The following is a 14,162-nucleotide window of genomic DNA, read 5'->3' as shown; positions in this document are numbered from 1 at the left end:
ACGCGCCTCAGACTCCCGCTCCCCGCAGATCTGGAGCGGGGTGGGGGTTGGCGGCGGCCGACTTATACTGCACCGAGGCCGCGGGGCGGAGCCGGACCAGGACTGTTCCGGTGAGCCGCGGAGTGCCCGCGGAGCCAAGGGGGGCCGGTAATTCCGGAGCCTGGACGGGGAAGGGGTGGTTCAACCCACCCGCCGCCGGCGTCCCGCACAGGCAGTGGGCTCTGGCGACCTCACGGAAGTGGTCAATGCGGTACCTGTGAGGGGCAGGGCATCCCTAACTGTCTGTACAGTGCCTAAATAACGGCTGGTGACTTAAATAAAGAGGAGTGGGAAGCACGGGTGTGCTTTGTGCTGTGGGAGCCACGGTTAACATTCGACTCCCTTAATTCCTGAATGAGTATCAGCGAAGGGCTTCCTCCTCCCCACTCCCCCCCAACCCCCCTACCCTCCCGTCAGAACGAGCTGTAACGATCATCTGATTTGGCGCACATTTTAGATACCCATGTTTAGCCTTTTTAAGAGTAGAAAAAGGTCAACGTAAGAACTTAGATTATTCCCAGTAATTTGCAGACAGTGTGATGCTATGTTTTCTGTTATTTACTAAGAAAGTGAAATATGTAGTGTTAAAAAATTCGTCCAGTCACAGCAATGGCAACTTGCATTGAATGATTGTGTCCCTTGACATCTATCTCGTGGACAGTCTGCTGCTTCGCATGTATTAGGGGTTGTCGAACGTGAGCCAAATAGACGTGAGAGTGCTGCTGTTCCCAAGGTGCTGCCAGCAGTGAGGCTGAGCACATAGTCCCAGCAGGTACACACACGCACACACCTTCGATGTCTGGACTCCGGCGGGATTTCCAAACAAAGCAATTATGTCATTCTGTGTGTCCATGGATGTATGGCAAACAACACAGAGCATCACAGGTACACGCATATAACACTTGAACACAAGCAGCACCAAAGATCTCTTCCTATATTCTAACTGATTGCTCAGGATGAAGATCTGTTGCCAAAAATGACATCTCCCCCACCTACCTGCTTACTACCTTTATGCAAAATGGACCCTTCCAAAAGCAGACCTTAGACAGGACTCCTGTGGCATCAGGGAGGGGTTGGGGCAGGGGGCTCTAGTCTTGCTTGTGGTGCTGCTGGGACTGTCTCTACCCTTTGGCTTTCTACTTTTGCCATAGTGCGTATGGATCAGTTATTTGTCAACATAACCTAACAGGTTGCATATCATCCTGAGTATTAGAATTTAATTTTTTTTCATGGGTGGCAGTGACTTGAGGGCAGAATTGAAAATTTATCTTTAAAGACATTTCTTCCTCAGTTGAAAAGAACCGAGAACCTAAGGAAAACCTAGAGAAACCTAGGGAAATTATACTAACTTGAAAACAGGAAGAAAATGATTACATTAAGTACAGCTGTGAATGGAGACAGCTGTCCTCTGCAAAACCATAATAGTGGAAATAGTTTTGGGATAACTGGAGATCAGATAAATAGTCTGTGCTTGTCATAGAGCTCATCTTTTTTCACTGTTGTTTTTCAGACTGGGAACAGCAATGCTGCTTTTTACAAACAAGGAGATTTGAAAGATGCTGCAGAAATGGAAAAGAGAGTTTCAAATGATACTAATACAATTTTTGACTGAATGAAAGTATAAGAATCTCATCAAATAACAGAAACATGATTCCTCACACACATGGGACAAAGATGTAGAGTTACTCCTCTTGGAAAAAAAATACTACATCCTTATCCCTAATGCCTGCAAGTTTAATATAATTGTAAATCCTAGTATGTGTACATCTCTAACATGGCTACAATACTAATCAAAGAAAAGAAAATTGCAATTGCATGGATGCTTCTAGTGCTTAGGAACATTTTCTTATTCAGAGTCATCTTTCTATACTATGCCTTGCTTTGTGTGGGGTATAGGCAAGACTGACAAAATTCAGACACTCCAGAAGAACAAGACAGTAGTGCAAAATTTTCCATGTCAAACCAATGGGCCTTATTTTCTTCTTTTTCTCATTTCATTTGGTCTTTTATTCAGCTTTTTTTCCACTGTCATAGAAACAAAGTGATGAAGTTGTAACTCTGACCCAACACACACACAAAGAATGGACTTGACTTGTTCCCAGAAACTTGTTTGGATAGACAACAGGCCTGTCTCTAGTCATCTCTAGAGCCTGTAGAGATGCATACAAAATAACTCACCTTTCATAAATGTGGCAACTTATTACAAGTAAGAGAAGCTTCATGTGCCTCCTGTTGCTGAATTCTGTTTGAGTGCTGCTCCTCTGATTTGCACAACAGATCTGTTAAAGGTTAAATAAATAAATGTGTAATTTGTATAGATTATTTTCTCTGAAAGTTCAGATAATGTAAAAAAATATAGATTATTATTATTAAATTAGTTGTGGCTTTTAAATTATTCTAAGGAATAGTAGTTACTACATTTGGTATTCTGATAAACTTACATGGCAGAGTGAATTAGTTTGTTTAAAAGATAAAACCATGAAGCTGTTGACATGCATGCTTTCATTTACCATTATGTCATTTATGTAAATAAGTGTAAATGGTGTAAATGTTAATCCAAATAACCCAATGAGAAATGCTAAACTACATCATGTAAATTATTACAATTGGGAGAGTCTTGACAACTGTTCACTATTAACTGCTCCATAGCAGCCTAACAAGAGCCAGGCAGAACAAGTATGAGACTGCAGCAAGCTGATCAAAGTGAAAATCAATGACACCAGCAGTTATCAGAAATGTTTCTGTCTTCTCTGGCTGTGCTAGTAAAAGATTAGCTTGTCCAAGGCTGGTTATGAAACTGTTGACTTTTTCAAATATCCAAGGTATTTTGAAAAAAAGCAAAATAGCAGTTAGAGCTCTGAACTGCAGAGACCTTTCCTCGATATTTTTTTTCATTGTTCTGGACTTTTCTGCGCTTCTATTTCTGTGATGGCCATCACGGTAATACTTGCAAGTATATAAAGAACACTATGATAATCAAATTATAGTGCCCATATTGCAATGTTTGGACTTTCAGCCCAGATGTATTATTTGGCTGAGTCACCTGTGCAAGCACAAGATCAACCTGTTTGGGGAACAACAGGTTTCCTATGTGAAGATGTTAGTGAATCCTAGGGACATTGCTACGGAAAAAAAGAGTTTCATTTTTCACAAGGCAGCTTGGATTTTTGTAGCAAAACCTTACTCGTTGCAAGAGCTCAGATTTATGCTTTTATCCAGGCTCTTTCTGCCTTTGAAATCCTTGTCATAGTCTGATGTCTCTGCACAGTTCATGAAATAATATATCTAATTTCTATTACTATAGGGAAAAGAACATGAGTGGTTTTCAGATGGATTCTGTTTCACCTGCTAATCATTAGGAGCTTTCCTCTGTTTAGAAATATAATTGTGTAATTGAACATTACCTGTGCAATGTTTTATTTTTATTATTTTTTATATAGACCTGGTAAGAAAAAATTACCTGTTCCATGTAGCACCATCTGCTCGATCTGTTAGGATTCAACTAGGTTTGTGAGCTATGAAGAGGATTCTAGATTTTAAAAATTAAGTCAGATCATTGCAGGGTATAGAAAACAGAGGTGCATGTTGATTTTCAAATTATTTTGTCATTGTTTCTTGTAGAATATTGATGATGTTTTACAGGAAAATGGTAAGAGTTTCAAGAGCCATTTTTCCAGATTCAAAGAGTACTTTCAGAATGGGTAACAGCCCTTCTAATACACCCAGAATGGCATTGCCCCTCCTGGCCATGAGAGCATGAGCCAGCAATATGCTATCATGGCCAGGAGGGTCAATGCCATTCTGGGGTGTATCAGAAGGGCTGTGGCTAGTAGGTCAAGAGGTGTTCTCCTGCCCCTCTACTCTGCCCTGTTGAGGCCACATCTGGAATACTGTGTTCAATTCTGGGATCCCAGTTCAAGAGGGACGTAGAACTGCTTGAGAGTGCCCAGCGTAGAGACACAAAGATGATTAAGGGAATGGAGCATCTCTCTTATGAGGAGAGACTGAGGGAGCTGAGGCTCTTTAGTTTGGAGAAAAGGAGACTGAGAGGTGACCTCATCAATGTTTATAAATATGTAAAGGGTGAGTGCCAGGAAGATAGAGCCAGGCTCTTCTCAATGATGCCCAATGACAGGACAAGGGGCAATGGGTGGAAGCTGAGGCATAGGAAGTTTCATTTAAACATGAGGAGGAATTTTTTCACGGTGAGGGTGACAGAGCACTGAAACAGGCTGCCCAGTGGGTTGTGGAGTCTCCCTCTCTGGAGGTATTCAAAACCTGCCTGGACGCATTCCTGTGTGATCCGGTATGGGAGATCCTGCTCTGGCAGGGGGGTTGGATGACTTGATGATCTTTCAAGATCCCTTCCAGCCCCTGACGTTCTATGATTCTATAATTCTGTGGTTCTATGATTCTTTCACCAGTCTTACCATTTAGCTCTGTGATCTCATACACTATTTTTAGGAGCCCACATCAATTTGATTTTCCTCAGCTCAGGTCAAAATGTGCCTTCCTCTTTTCTATCCAGCTTGGAAGGCCCACAATGGTTCAGTGTGTCTATAAGATCACTTCCTAGAATTTACTTTCTATTTAAAGTGGTGATACAAACTCATAGACGTATTTTGGGGAAACCACAAGAAGTCAGATTAAGTAAGATTTTAAGTTAAATACATGGGCTGTATAGTATGTACTGTCCCTGTAAATGTTTTTACAATATGCTTAATCTGAAGATGTTTATTCTACATAGTTATTGAATGTGAGGAAACTTCATAGCTGTTGAGAGAAGGCAGTAAACCTAGTATTTAGAAGAGTACCAGCCTGTCTTTCAGATTTCATGGGACAAAGAGAAACAGCTACATCAAAATGGATGTACCAATGCCCCTATGGAATGTGGCCATTTCTAAAGCATCCTTTAACAATGTAGAAACCATTATCTAAGCCCCACTGAAGCATCCTTTGCCAGCATGTTTAAATAGTATAGTTTCCTTCGGAGAGTAATTAAAGGAGGAATGCCAGGGATTCATACTAACTGCTTTGCTTTTATCCTCTGCCACAAAGAAAGTATTACAAAGTGGAAAGATCTAGAGATTTGAAAGAAAGGAACATAGAATGACAAGTTTTGTCCCTATGTTGTCCAAGATGATGAGCTGCCAGGCCCACAGCAGTGTGGTGGTTTGGCCCTAGCTGGGGGCCAAATGCCGCCAAAGCCACTCTATAGTAAGTTAGTAATAAGATAGAAGCAATTTAATAATAATGATGACAAGCACAAGCCATGCACGGAAAGCAAAGTGAAGAGTGATGTTATTCTCTACTTCCCATCAGCAGACTGTGGTCAGTCTCAGGAAGCAAGGCTCTATGTATAATGGTTACTCTGAAAGACAGACATCATCAACAAATGTCCCACACTTCCTTCTTGCACTTCATTCTTACATCTGAGCTGACGTGATATGGCATGGAATACCCCTTTGGCCAGTGTGGCTTGGCTGGGTTGACTGTGTCCCCTCCCAATGTCTTGCCTATCCCTCAATGTACTCTTGGGGTAGGGAAATGTTGGAAAAGTACACCCTGGATGCTTGTTCAGCAGTAGCCAAAACACTGCTGCATCAACAGCTACAGTACTGCAAAACAGCACTAAAAAGATGCTTTGAGAATTAGCTCCAGCTCAGCCAAACCTAATACAAGCATGTCTTGGGTTCAAATGCAAGTTCCCAGAGACTCTTATAAATTTGGTAGACCCAATGACAATTTATAGAATTTATAGAGTTTATAGAGTGCCCTCCCCTCCTCCCCCTCCTTTCCCCAAAAGACAGGGAGAGAGATAAGAGGTAGGGACACCCCCAATAAATCAATCTCACTCGATTTGGAAGTAAAAAAGGAAAAGTTTAACAATAACTTAGAAAAAGGGATTGGAGGTAGGGGAGTTTACAAAGGATAAGGAAGGGAAAACAGCAAAATACAAAACAGGGATGGATACAACCCGAGTAGTGTGATGGTGTCTCTGCCTCGTGGCTGGTATGCAGTATCAGTGTGTGTGTGTGTGTGATGAACGCAGGTAGGGAGAAGGAGGGCGAAAAGAGGAAGAGACAGGAGAACTCCTGTCTTTTATACCACAGGAAGTGGGGGGAGTGGGCTAACCATCACCTGGAGTGTGGCCCACCCCTGAGGAGGGGCCAAGACCCCTAGGGTCAGGTTCAGGGTCACTCCCCCAGGAGTGTTAACCCTATACATTCCACCCCTTGGTTAGACCACTTCCACCTTCCTAAGAACAGTCTTCTTCTCCAAAGATGGGAAAAAGTTGTCCATGGGTTAAGAGTTCGTGAAGTCCTTCTTGGTCCCCGGCTGTATCTCAAGGCGATGTGCTCCTCTGGTCCGGTGCAGGTTGCTTAGATGTGAGCAGGGCAGGAACGGAAGAAAAGTCAGTGAAACAGGAACAGTTCTTGTTGGAACTCAGGAAAGTCTTTTCCCTCTGCGAAGAAAACATCAGGAACAGTCTCTCTTGGTGTCTGGCATCAGGGGAACAGGTGTGGATGAGATGGCTGTAGACATCCTCTGGAGGGAAATCAGGAACAGTCTCTCACTGCAGGGCATCAGTGACGAATCAGATGCAGGGTTCTGGTTGGACGCCGTGGTGTGATGCGATGTTGTAGGACTCTGGATAGCTGCTGCTGTCATGTAGGTTCTGTTGGACGCCGTGTAGTGGTGAGGGTATAACTACAAAAAACAACTTGTAACCCCTTATGAACTATGATACAAGTATTGTACAACTATGATACAAGTATTGCACAACTATGATACAACTATTATACAACTATAATACAAGATAACCTGAAAGTGTCTGGAACACATGGAATCAACTCTGAGATTTCAAAACCTTTTCAGCTAAAGAGAGGTTTCTCTGAGGGACACACTCGATAACACCAGTTTCCATCATCACCCAGTATGTGTGACCAGGACCCTCTGCAGATACCACCCCTTTGATGGGTTTTCCCCCACCAGAGGTAGGAGCAACCCACACAGTCTTTCCCAGTAGATTCCTTTCACAGACTACAGGAACTCCATCTCCCTCAACTATGGGCAGTAGGGCAGACTGAGCAGGACCAGCTCTGTTAACTGATCCCCTGCTGTTCACCAGCCAAGTGGCTTCTGCAAGGTGCTTCTCCCAGTTTCTGAGAGTTCCACCTCCCATAGCCTTCAGGGTGGTTTTCAGCAGGCCATTGTGTCGCTCAATCTTTCCTGCAGCTTGTGGGTAGTATGGGATGTGATAAACCCATTCTATCCCATGCTCTTTTGCCCAGTTGCTTACAAGGTGGTTCTTGAAATGGGTCCCATTGTCTGACTCAATTCTCTCTGGGGTACCGTGTCTCCACAGGATGTGGCTCTGCAGGCCCAGAATGGTGTTACGGGCAGTAGCATGAGGTACTGGGTAGGTTTCCAGCCACCCCGTGCTTCCCTCCACCATGGTTAACACATACTGCTTGCCACTGCGAGACCGAGGCAGAGTGATGTAATCAATCTGCCAGGCCTCCCCATACCTGTACTTTGACCACCTTCCCCCGTACCACAAAGGCTTCATGCGCTTGGCTTGCTTTATGGTGGCACAGATGTCACATTCATGGATAACCTGAGTTATGGCCTCCATGGATATGTCCACGGATCTGTCTCGGGCCCATTGGTATGTGGCATCTCTTCCTTGGTGACCAGAAGAGTCATGTGCCCACCGAGCTAAGAACAGTTCACCTTTGTGCTTCCAGTCCAGGTCAATCTGGCAGATGTGGGCAGCCTGGTCAGCTTGGTGGTTATGCTGCTGTTCTTCAGTGGCTCTGCTCTTTGGGATGTGAGCACTGATGTGTCGGATTTTAACTGGCAGTTTGTCCAGGCGTGCAGAAATGTCTTGCCAGAGATCAGCAGCCCAAATAGGCTTCCCTTTTCTCTGCCAATCATTTCTCTTCCACTCCTTCAGCCACCCCCATAAGGCATTTGCTACCATCCATGAGTCAGTGTAGATGTATAGCATTGGCCACTGCTCTCGTTCTGCAATGTCCAGGGCCAGCTGGATGGCTTTCACCTCAGCATACTGGCTGGATTCGCCGTCTCCATCTCTTGCCTCTGCAACCCTGCGTGTAGGGTTCCAGACGGCAGCCTTCCATCTTCGCTTGCTGCCTACCAGGCGGCAGGATCCATCTGTGAAGAGAGCATATGCCTTTTCCTCCTCAGGGAGGTCACTGTATGGGGGGGCTTCCTCGGCACGGGTCACTGCCTTCTCTTCTGCTGGTTTTCCAAAGTCAGTGCCCTCTGGCCAGTTGGTGATGACCTCCACAATGCCTGGACGTTCGAGAGTCCCCATCCTAGCCCTCTGAGTTATCAGAGCCATCCACTTACTCCAAGTGGCATCCGTGGCATGGTGCGGAGTCGAACCCTTCCCTTTAAACATCCAAGTCAGGACTGGAAGCCTTGGAGCTAAAAGGAGTGGTGACTCCGTCCCAATCACCTCAGAGGCAGCTCTGACTCCCTCATAGGCAGCTAGGATTTCTTTCTCTGTGGGGGTATACTTGGTCTCTGAGCCTTTGTACGCCTTGCTCCAGAACCCGAGTGGGCGGCCTCTTGTCTCATCAGGAGCTTTCTGCCATAGGCTCCAGCTAGGACCATTCTCACCGGCTGCTGTGTAGAGAATGTTCTTAATCTCTGGGCCGGTTCGAACTGGTCCCAAGGCCATGGCATGGACCACCTCTCGTTTGATCTGGTCAAATGCCACCTGCTGCTCAGGTCCCCACTCAAAGTTATTCCTCTTTCTTGTAACGTCAAAGAGGGGTTTCACAATTTGACTGTACCCGGGAATGTGCATCTTCCAAAAGCCCACAAACCCCAGGAAGGATTGTGTCTCCTTCCGGTTAGTGGGTTCCACCATAGTGGCCACTTTATTCACCACATCCATAGGGATGTGGCGTCGGCCATCCTGCCAGCGAACTCCCAGGAACTGGATCTCTCTGGCAGGCCCTTTCACTTTGCTTCTCTTAATGGCAAAACCAGCATCCAACAGGATATTAATGATCTTCTCACCCTTCTGGAAGACCTCCTCTGCTGTCTCACCCCATACAATGATGTCATCGATGTACTGTAGATGTTCCGGAGCTCCACCCTTCTCCAGTGCAGTCTGGATGATGCTATGGCAGATTGTAGGGCTGTGCTTCCACCCTTGAGGCAGTCTGTTCCAGTGGTACTGGACTCCTCTCCAGGTGAAGGCAAACTGCGGCCTACATTCTTCTGCAATGGGGATGGAGAAGAAAGCATTAGCAATGTCAATTGTGGCATACCATTTGGCCTCCTTCGTTTCCAGTTCATACTGCAGCTCCAACATGTCAGGCACGGCTGCGCTGATTGGAGGAGTCACTTCGTTCAGGCCTCGGAAATCCACCGTGAGTCTCCACTCCCCTGTCTCCTTTCGCACTGGCCATATCGGGCTGTTGAAGGGCGAGTGGCTCTTGCTGATGACAAGCTGCTGCTCCAGGCGGCGAATCAGCTGCTGTATGGGTAGCAGGGAGTCTCTGTTGGTGCGGTATTGCCTGCGATGAACTACACGAGAAGCAATAGGTAACTTAACATCTTCCACCTTGTGGGTACCAACCACGGAAGGGTCATCTGACAAGCCAGGCATGATAGACAGCTGCTCTTTGTCTGCAGTCTCTACAGCTGCTATGCCAAATGCCCACTTGTTCCCCTTCGGATCTTTAAAGTACCCTTCCCGGAGAAAGTCGATCCCCAGGATGCAAGGTGCATCAGGGCCAGTTACTATGGAGTGCTTCTCCCACACATTCCCGGTGAGGCTTATCTCAGCCTGCAGCACAGTCAACTCCTGAGACCCCCCTGTGACTCCTGCAATTGTAACAGTATCTGTCCCCCTGTGGCTGGAGGGGATCAGAGTGCATTGGGCACCGGTGTCTACCAACGCTCTGTACTTCTCGGCTTCAGAAGTGCCAGGCCATTTCACAAACACGTCCCAATATACTCTGTTATCCCTGGCCTCCGCCTGGCTGGAGACAGGGCACCTCTAATTCTGAGCAGTGTGACTGCATGAGGCACATGGACCTGAGTTACTGGCTTCACCACCCCTTGAGCGAGAGCGCTGCCTGCGGGACACTGGGGCAACCCCTCTTCTGGAGGAGTTATTCCCTGTGTTTGTCCCCTGCAGTTCCCTTACCCTGGCCCATAGAGCTGAGGTGGGCTGGCCATGCCATCTGTCCATGTTTTCCCCATGGTCACACAGTGTTCTCCAGAGTGACCCCCTGTGTGTACCCTGTCTGCTCTGGGCTGGTCTCCTGCGGGGAGGAGGAGGAGCACGGCGGCGTGTGTTCCTTACAGCTGAGACTTGCACCCATTCTGAAGGTGAAGAGCAGTCCTCCTCTGCCTTCTGCATTTCAGAGAAAGAGGCTTTCAGCTCGTTCATTTCTTGGGTGAGGGTCTCTACAGTGGCAATTAAGGTTTTCCTCGACAAACTGTCTTCAAACTGTCTTAGGTCATTCACAAACTCCCTGATTGTGGGAAGGTTGTTGGGGTCTCTGCCCAGCAGCAGTGCTCCCAATGTGGGGGCATATGTGGAAGGGGCACACTGAGTCAGTTTCTTTAAGAGGGCTGGCTTCATGCGGACATCATCAGGGTCCGAGGGCCTCTGGTCGGCTCCATAAATTATCTCTTGAACCGCCATTTGCCTCAGGTATGAGATCCCCTGTTCCATATCTGTCCATCTAAGGGGATGGAAAATCATGTCATCCTTAGTCGGGTACCTGTACCTCACAGCTATCAGAAGCCTGGCCCAAAGTGAGTGGGTACCATCGAGCCTTCCCAGCTCCTTATCCACACCTCCATCCCTCGACAAGGATCCCAGCTGCTTCGCCTCCCTGTGATCTAGGTCCACTGTTTCTGCTCCTGCATCCCAGCATTTCAAAAGCCAGGCTAAAAGGGACTGTCCGTTTGCCCTTACATACTCCTGCCTTATGTGCCTGATTTCCTTTCTGGGCGTGGAGCTGATAAGGATCACTCCATTATCAGGTCCATTTCCAGCTGGTTGCTGTTGCTGGGGGGTGCTGGTTCCCGAAGAGGTCCCTTGCCCTGGATCTGTGTCTGCGGGAGGGTTTTGATTTGATCTTGCTGGCCGCGTGGTAATTGGCGCTAGGTGAAGGGGGCTGGGCTGAGGGGGCAGGGTCCGGGGGGCTGCCCTGGGCGGGACCGGAGGCGGAGTTCGGGGCGGAGCCGCGCTAGGGGCGGTCTGCCCTGTCGCCCAACCCCCGCAGCGGCAGCTGGGGCAGTGAGGACCACCCCTCCCCCTAAGCACCCTAATGGCGGCGCCCACTCGATATTTCCACGTGTCCCAGTTCACCGCTATCTTATTAATTCCCAAACCCAGATTTACACACAGTGAAATAACAGCTATCCAGTACCATTTCTCGCCCAAAATATCTGGAGCTTCTGTGCTCCAATGCATATACTCAGATTGATTCCATGTTCCAGAAACATTTCTAAACACAGTGATATTACTAACAGAATTCAGGAAATAGGCATAGACTCGGGCAGGCAAATGCTTAGAATATTCCCAGAGCATATCAATGACCATCCAGAAGACATGGTAACTTATAAACTTTAACAGCCAGCCCCAAAACAGACATCCAAAAGCGTTAATGATTAAGACTGTCAGAATATCCATTTTTTAACTTCCAAATCTTCTCTGAAAGAATTCTTTCTACCTTTGCCCCACGTTGAGACGCCAAATAAATTGTCTTGGGTTCAAATGCAAGTTCCCAGAGACTCTTATAAATTTGGTAGACCCAATGACAATTTATAGAATTTATAGAGTTTATAGAGTGCCCTCCCCTCCTCCCCCTCCTTTCCCCAAAAGACAGGGAGAGAGATAAGAGGTAGGGACACCCCCAATAAATCAATCTCACTCGATTTGGAAGTAAAAAAGGAAAAGTTTAACAATAACTTAGAAAAAGGGATTGGAGGTAGGGGAGTTTACAAAGGATAAGGAAGGGAAAACAGCAAAATACAAAACAGGGATGGATACAACCCGAGTAGTGTGATGGTGTCTCTGCCTCGTGGCTGGTATGCAGTATCAGTGTGTGTGTGTGTGTGATGAACGCAGGTAGGGAGAAGGAGGGCGAAAAGAGGAAGAGACAGGAGAACTCCTGTCTTTTATACCACAGGAAGTGGGGGGAGTGGGCTAACCATCACCTGGAGTGTGGCCCACCCCTGAGGAGGGGCCAAGACCCCTAGGGTCAGGTTCAGGGTCACTCCCCCAGGAGTGTTAACCCTATACAAAGCAGCAACACAGGGCAGAAGAAAGAGAAGAATGCTTCCATTCTGCTGCTTTCCAGATGATATAAAATGTGTGGAGTAGCCCTTTCCAGCATGAAACAGTGTGCTGCAAGCACATAACAGTTGCACATGCTTCCAGTATTGTTGTTTTCCCAGCTGTTGCCATAGCCATGTCTGCTCTGAAAGCACTTTCTGATCTGTAGACTGCTTTCTCTACATTGGTAGCTTGAGGCCGAGGCCAACGGCACAGAGGGGAAGACCAGACCGTGGCCAATAACTGTAATCATTGGAAGTGAGGGGTGTTCACTGACAACATCTCTAGTGTTTTTGCGTTTGAGGGACAGCAGATTATATCCAATCCCTGAACCTCCCTTAAAGTCACATGGCTGGCTTGCGCTGCATAGGTAGTTCCACCTTTAGCTTCAGGATTGCCCCAGGTAATGCAGTTTCTAGGGAAAAATAAATAGTGTGTCACACTATGAAGACCACTGTTCCTGGTTTGTTTTTTTTTTTAATATTTAAAAAACAGATAAACGAGTTCAGAAAATGTGTGTATGTAAGGTGTGTGCTACAGACACAACACTCACATGCTATGTATCTGCATTTATATGCAACACTTGTACACATACATAATGTAAGATACATAAATATATTTGCCCAAGTATGAAAAACAAGTCTTCTTTCGACTTGTGTAGTATAGTGATGACTGCAAAGACAATGATATAGATTTAGAGGAAATTAAGATAAAATGCAGAGAGTTAAGATAAGATGCTCAAATGGAATCCCAGCTACTCAAGAAAATTACTCTGTGTGGTGGGTTTGCACTACTTATACCCTCAGAGGTAAATTACCACATTACTCAGAATTTGGGAATGAAATGAAATTGTTATTTACAAATGTAGGCCAAATATAAAAGGTAATAAATACATACAAATACATCTATACATAAACAACTAGACAGTAGCCCATCTAACAGCCCTGGACAAAGCTCGGGAACCCCTTGGACAAAGCCCAGTGGCTGTTACCAGCTAACACGATATTACCTCTTCCCCACTCCCAGTCAGCCTTCTTACCGTAGCCTGAACAATGATCGGTGCTGAGAAGCAAGCAAGGCCAGAGGGAAATACAGTGGGAAAAGCAAGCAAGCAAGAGAGCAAAACCACTATGAACCTCAGATTATATAGGAAAATCATAAACCAATGAAATGAGATAAACATAGAATCACAGAATCAATCAGGTGGGAAGAGACCTCCAAGATCATCACAGTATCACAGTATCACCAAGGTTGGATGAGACCTCATAGATCATCAAGTCCAACTCTTTACCACAGAGCTCAAGGCTAGACCATGGCACCAAGTGCCACATCCAATCTTGCCTTGAACTGCCCCAGGGAGGGCGACTCCACCACCTCCCCAGGCAGCCCATTCCAGTGTCCAATGACTCTCTCAGTGAAGAACTTTCTCCTCACCTCAAGCCTAAATTTCCCCTGGCGCAGCCTGAGGCTGTGTCCTCTCATTCTGGTGCTGGCCACCTGAGAGAAGAGAGCAACCTCCTCCTGGCCACAACCACCCTTCAGGTAGTTGTAGACAGCAATAAGGTCTCCCCTGAGCCTCCTCTTCTCCAGGCTAAACAATCCCAGCTCCCTAAGCCTCTCCTCGTAGGGCTGTGCTCAAGGCCTCTCACCAGCCTCGTCGCCCTTCTCTGGACACGCTCAAGCATCTCAATGTCCCTCCTAAACTGGGGGGGCCCAGAACTGAACACAGTACTCAAGGTGTGGTCTAACCAGTGCAGAGTACAGGGGCAGAATGACCTCCCTG

General features: G+C 46.6%; 1 long non-coding RNA gene across 1 annotated transcript; it reads left to right on the top strand.

Annotated features, from left to right (window-relative positions):
* The first annotated feature begins 23 nt into the window (after positions 1-23).
* Positions 24-3,437, top strand: LOC135175398 (uncharacterized). Its single transcript, XR_010302349.1, has 2 exons — positions 24-110; positions 1,550-3,437. It is a non-coding gene; the product is annotated as an uncharacterized LOC135175398 (long non-coding RNA).
* The last annotated feature ends 10,725 nt before the right edge of the window (positions 3,438-14,162 follow it).

Source organism: Pogoniulus pusillus, chromosome 5 (assembly GCF_015220805.1).
Source record: "Pogoniulus pusillus isolate bPogPus1 chromosome 5, bPogPus1.pri, whole genome shotgun sequence".
NCBI classification, from domain to species: Eukaryota; Metazoa; Chordata; class Aves; order Piciformes; family Lybiidae; genus Pogoniulus; species Pogoniulus pusillus.
The sequence above is the reverse complement of the archived record's forward strand: the minus strand, read 5'-3'. Positions and strand labels throughout refer to the sequence as shown.